This window comes from Silene latifolia, chromosome 10, assembly GCF_048544455.1.
Source record: "Silene latifolia isolate original U9 population chromosome 10, ASM4854445v1, whole genome shotgun sequence".
Classification (NCBI taxonomy): domain Eukaryota; kingdom Viridiplantae; phylum Streptophyta; class Magnoliopsida; order Caryophyllales; family Caryophyllaceae; genus Silene; species Silene latifolia.
The window spans coordinates 19,130,790-19,136,591 of NC_133535.1; the positions used below are offsets into that span (position 1 = coordinate 19,130,790).

The 5,802-nt window shown below is 38.6% G+C and overlaps 1 non-coding gene across 1 annotated transcript; it reads left to right on the forward strand.

Moving 5' to 3' along the window:
- Window positions 1–552: 552 nt before the first annotated feature.
- LOC141610280 (small nucleolar RNA R71) lies at window positions 553–659 on the forward strand. The gene has a single exon (XR_012528183.1). It is a non-coding gene; the product is annotated as a small nucleolar RNA R71 (small nucleolar RNA).
- The last annotated feature ends 5,143 nt before the right edge of the window (window positions 660–5,802 follow it).

Here is a 5,802-nt window from a genome sequence, read left to right on the forward strand (position 1 = left end):
GGGATATACTTTTGTTGTTGAGGAACATAGGCATTTTGTTGTGGTGGGGGTTGTGGGTTAAGCACATTGTTGCTAGTGTAAGACAAGTTCGGATGGAATTTTGAATTCGGGTTGTAAGTGTTGGAAAAAGTACCCGGTGGATATGAACTTTGTTTTAAAGCTTGAAAAGCATTTACCTCTTCGATAGGAGCTCGGCAATGAACGGCATAATGACCCGCACCTCCGCAACCATCACAAACAATGATTTGGCTTGTTGAAGACACGACATTGAGTTGTTGAAGGGAATCTTTAGCATCTCTTTCCGCCAATTGTTTTTGGAGCAAGGCAATTTGAGCGAGCAAAACAGAGTTGTTGGAGGATTCTTCTTTACCTTTGGATGGCACAACTCGAGAATTGACATATTGGGCATCATGGACCGCCATAGATTCAATCGTGGCATGAGCAAGGTCGGTGTCAATTTGATCAAACCGCCCATTGTTGGCGGAATCAAGAATCCTTCGGGACTCGGCACAACATCCATTGTAGAATGTTATTACTAGAAACCAATCATCTAGCCCATGATGTGGGCATTGTCTTTGAAGCTCTTTGTACCTCTCCCAAGCCTCATATAAGCTCTCAAGATCTTGTTGACGGAATCCGGTGATTTGGCTCCTCAAAGTTTGAGTTTTCTCCGGTGGAAAAAACTTTTGATAGAAGGCTAGAGCCAAAGTCTCCCAATTGGTGATTCCCATGGCAGTGCGGTCAAGGCTATTGATCCAAAGCTTGGCCTTGTCCTTCAAAGAGAAAGGGAAAAGTATTTCCCTTATTTGGGCTTGAGTGACGCCCGTTTGACGAATCATGGAGCAATAGTCACAAAAGTTTTGCACATGCAAATTGGGATCCTCCAAAGGACTTCCCCCAAATTTCTTCCTCTCCACAAGGCTAATGAAAGCCGACTTGATCTCGAATTCCGGCGCAGTAATTTGAGTAGTGGTGATACCGGCCGGAAGCATGGCCGCGGTGGGCTTTGAATGATCGGAAAGTTTCACCATCTTTTTGGTAGTAGATGGTGATGGTGGTGGAGATGATGAACTTGAAACCTCCTCCTCTTCAAGGGCTTCTAGATCGTCTAAGTAAGACTTTCTAGCACTTTCAACTTGTACGGGAGAAGTCGCTTCTTTCACTTCCTTCCAAAAACGTCGTCTTCTCCTAAAGGTTTTCTCGGGATCGGAATCTGGTGAAAGCAATTCTCTACTACGAGAGGACCTGGACATAAGACAACAATTTCTAGGAAAATGATAAGTAACGGTCTTAAGGAACAAGTGTTCCCCAAGACAAAGGAAAACAAGATAAAAATCGACAATTCAAAAAGCAATAAAACCGTTTCGCCAAAATTTGATAGGCTTATCGCGTACCTATGCAAAGATAAATTCCCTAAACACAAGTAAATGTAGTAATAGGGGTCGAACCACAAGGAAACGGGAATTACGTTGTGAATTGCTATGGGTAGATTTTTATCAAGGTCGATTTCGTTTTTGGTTTGATTTGTTGGTTTGATGATTAATAGAAAGTATGATGTAAATTATATAATTAAAAAGAGAGTCTAAGGGGTTCGGGTCACACATGCAAGGGTAAACATATGATAAATTCGGTACTAATAACATTGTCAATTGCTTAGGCTTAGAGACACCCATCTTACGATATTAGTGTCAACCATAGACCGGGTCCTAGAGAAACTCTCGTCCATGACTAGGTCGTCCTACTATACATGCTTAGTCTAATTCAATTCCGTGCCTCTCGACTTATAGAACGTATGAACAAACTTAATCAATTGAATAAGGCCTTAAACAAAGATTAAACGTTATGGCACAAGCATGTGATAGAAGCAATTTAAACAATATTATTATCAACCCATTTTATCACGTTATATACTTGATTTGCATGGCTCCCCTAGCCCTTAGACTAAGAGATTTAGCTACTCATGATAAGGTGTGAATTGTAAACTATATAAAGAGAAATGATAAACATGGTTGAGTGATTTATATGAACTAAATGTTTTAACATGTAAAAGAAATAGAACTAAAGTAATCTAAAAGGAGTGCTTAATTATAAACTAAATATAAACTAAATAGAAATGTAAACTATAAAAAGAAATACCTTAAAGAGATGAACTTGTATGGAAGAACAAATAATAACCAAATGCTTGAATAAGAAATGCTTGAACAATAACTTGTAGAATAAAATGTTGAAGGATTTAACTAAGGAAAGCTTAACAACTTGTAAACTAAAAATGAGAAAACTAATGAGAGAAATATAAAGCTTAAGGCTATTGTAAAGTGGAAATGGGACGTAAAAATTGGATGCCTAAGCCTTGGGATGCCTCTCCTATTTATAGGAGAGGAAGAAGAAACGTAAACAATCAAGATGCATGCGGCCCCGATCGGGGTCGTGGTTATCCGGGTACTTTGGCTTAAATTCTTGTTTAATGCTTGAAGGAATCCAATGTTTGCGATAAATGATCCTTAATGCACCTGGTTAATGCTTCATAAATCCTTCTAAGAGCATCCAAATGAGCATCCTAAGCTTTGATATTTTCCACATGATTTTTGGACTTCTTGTTGGGGTCTTTGTAGGATCATTTTGCATTTCTCACACACACTTGCTTGGGCTTGGAAACACCTTCCATTGTCATGCTTGGTCCATCTTGTTTCCACTTAGCTTAGTGAACTTGGTGTATGCTAATGTGATAGGAAAAAGTCTCTAAATGCTTATATTCCTACAAAAGCGTAACAAACACGACAATACACCTAGAACACAAGATTAGCTCACAATATACTAATTAAAGTATGATAAACAATAGAAACCGAGCTAAAATGAGGGATAGAAGTATATATAAAATGAACATATCAAACAGGCCCCCACTTTTCTTGAGACGGCCCTATATTCCATTTGATACGAATGCGGAAGCTTAACGAACTTTTAACGAAGTTGAAACTTGTCACGTGATAAGCGTGACAATCTAACAAAAAATAACGAACACAAAAAGAAGATATTTGCTCAAGTTAGACCTATAACTTGAAAAACGGTGTTTGCTTTGCAAGACCTACAGCTAACAATCGAGTTAATGTTTGAAACGCGTCAAACAAGAACGAGGTTTGGAACGAAATGCGTCGATCCGAATTTTACAATTGCAACGCAAAAGTTGCGGTTTTTCTTATTCAATATTCATAATCTGATTGAAAATAACAAATTGAACTCCCTATAAATAACTATTGTCTTCTTAACCAACAAGTAACTAAAAGATAATTAAAAGATAACTAATAAACTAACTAAAAGATAACTGAAATTCTAAACTTAATCAATAAGTTCTAACAACTAATAAAATATAATCTTATTATTAGTTTTATTTTGTATCATACTCCCCTTCTTCAAAAAGAATCGTCTCGATTCTTAGACCTACGACCTCCCAGATCAAATTTTTTCATGAAGTATTTTCGCCTTGATGGAACAATTATCCCAAGTCCGTTATCAGTTGTACCAAAATTCAGCCTAAATCTAATCTTGAGTTGTACTCTTGAGTAAGGAACGACCCCTGACTCCACTCTCTTTGAGTACCAACAATTTTCTCTATTAAAAATGATCAAGTTCTAGCTTATATCAATGATCAAAGGCTGGGATAACCTCTGGTTCAGGGGTAACTTCAACGGACTCAAGTAAGTGCTTACATATGCGCTAGCAACAACTTGGTTTTGCGTTGCAGCGTTGACGAGAGTAAGACTGGTGATAGTTGGTTCTGATTCCTTGGAAGGTGAAGTCTCATTCACATCTTCATCAAAAACAGGTGGCAAATCGAAATTCAAACCAGAATCGATCTCCACTAAAGTTTCTTCAGAAAAGTACGAACTCTTTCGGTGGCATTGTAATACCTCGTATTTATTTAAGTATAACTAGACCGAATAGAGAACCCACTCGGCCGAGTGCAGCTCCACTCGACCGAGTGACCCAATACAACAGGCTGGAAAGCCTGGAAAGTCGGTCATTCGACTGAGTGACCATCCACTCGACCGAGTGAAGCCTCCACTCGACCGAGTGTAGCCTCCACTCGATCGAATGGGCTTCTACTCGACCGAGTACCGGTCGAGTGAGTTTTTACACGGGAAATGTTTGGTGAAGTGTCGCTTTCATAACCCTATCTTTTCAGATTTCCTACATCAAAACCCCTCTCATACACTATTCACCACTCTCTAAACTTCACCAACTTCTCTCTAAACTCTCCACCATCAAATCCTCTCAAAACCCTAAGTTTCCATAGAAGAGTTCTTGCCTCCTTAGCCTTTCTCCTTTATTGTAAGTGGATCTACACTACTTCTTCTCTTCTTTCTTGTCTTAACAACTTTATTTAGTTAGTGATTTACTCCTTACCCAATTATGTTGTAAGAATTCAAGGAGTTAAGTTAGTATGTTGTTATAATAAATTGTAGTGTTAATTATAATAACTAATATGTGTAGGAAGTTTCATTGAGGAGCATTTCTAGGGATTAGCTTGTGGGATTATGAAGATAAGCTCAAGATAGGGTTTCCCTATTTAGCTATGGTTTTATGAGTGTTTAATTGTGCATTTAATATCATTAATTACATTTATCTCATATTAGTTGCATTATAACATGTGTTGGATAATTAGGATTTGGTACATATTGTGGTCACATAATGATTTGGGGAAGAATGAGTATGGTGAAGGACTCTAGCATTAATTATCTTGCACTATAACATGTTAATAAGCAATTAAAAGAAGAGAAAATGAATTAATGAAGTTATGAGCATGAATTGACTGTTGTATGAATTTAATGGCATGCTTGTTTGGTTAATTGTTCTTGTTGTTGGTGAATTGTTGACATTGGAGATTGTTGGAGGATGTTGGTGATGGTTTTGGAGACGGAAGGCGGTTTGGAAACCGTCTTCCGCTCAAGTCTCCCTTGGAGCTTCCCACTCCAAGGGAATGTGCACATTAGTACTTGGGTTATGGAGGGACTCATGCGGTGAGGCATGTTGTCTGACAGGGGAGTCGAGTCGCACTCGGGCCCGGTGCCACGGACGTGTTCCGAGTACCTTAGTGGTTTTAGTGACGTCGTGGGCGTGTCCCGGTCACGGTTGGAGGAGATGAGTTTGGTGGATGTTTGATTGTCATGTTACATACCTCATTAAATTAGTAAGTTGGTTGCATCTCTTGTTTATTATTGAACATTCATATCATTGGCTAACACTTGGGTTTGAATGTCTGTGATGAACCATATGGTGATTTTCGCCCATATGGGGAGCAGTGTCGACAGGTGAATGTGTTGAGTAGCGGACTTGGGAGCGATCTACCTCGTTGTCTTCATTTGTTCTTATCTAGTTTTTGACATTTAGACTCCATTCGATTTGGTTGTATTAATGGGATGATTTTTATATCCCTCACTTGTGATCACTTAACTCTACAACTTAACTATTTATGTTATCCAAATTACATCTTTACTTGTTGTTCGCACTACACTCTTGGGAAACAAAGGCTTGTGATACCTCCATATGATGAGAATTGCCTAGAGGAAAGGTCCCGACCTATGGGGATGTTACAAGCATTCCAACTCCTTTCCCCCATAAGATCGTGTTGGTTAAAGAAAATCAAGAACTTAGGTATGATACCATATGATACGAATGCGGAAGCTTAACGAACTTTTAACGAACTCGAAACTTGTCACGTGATAAGCGTGACAATCTAACAGAAAATAACGAACACAAAAAGGGGTTATTAGCTCAAGTTAGACCTATAACTTGAACAATGGTGAT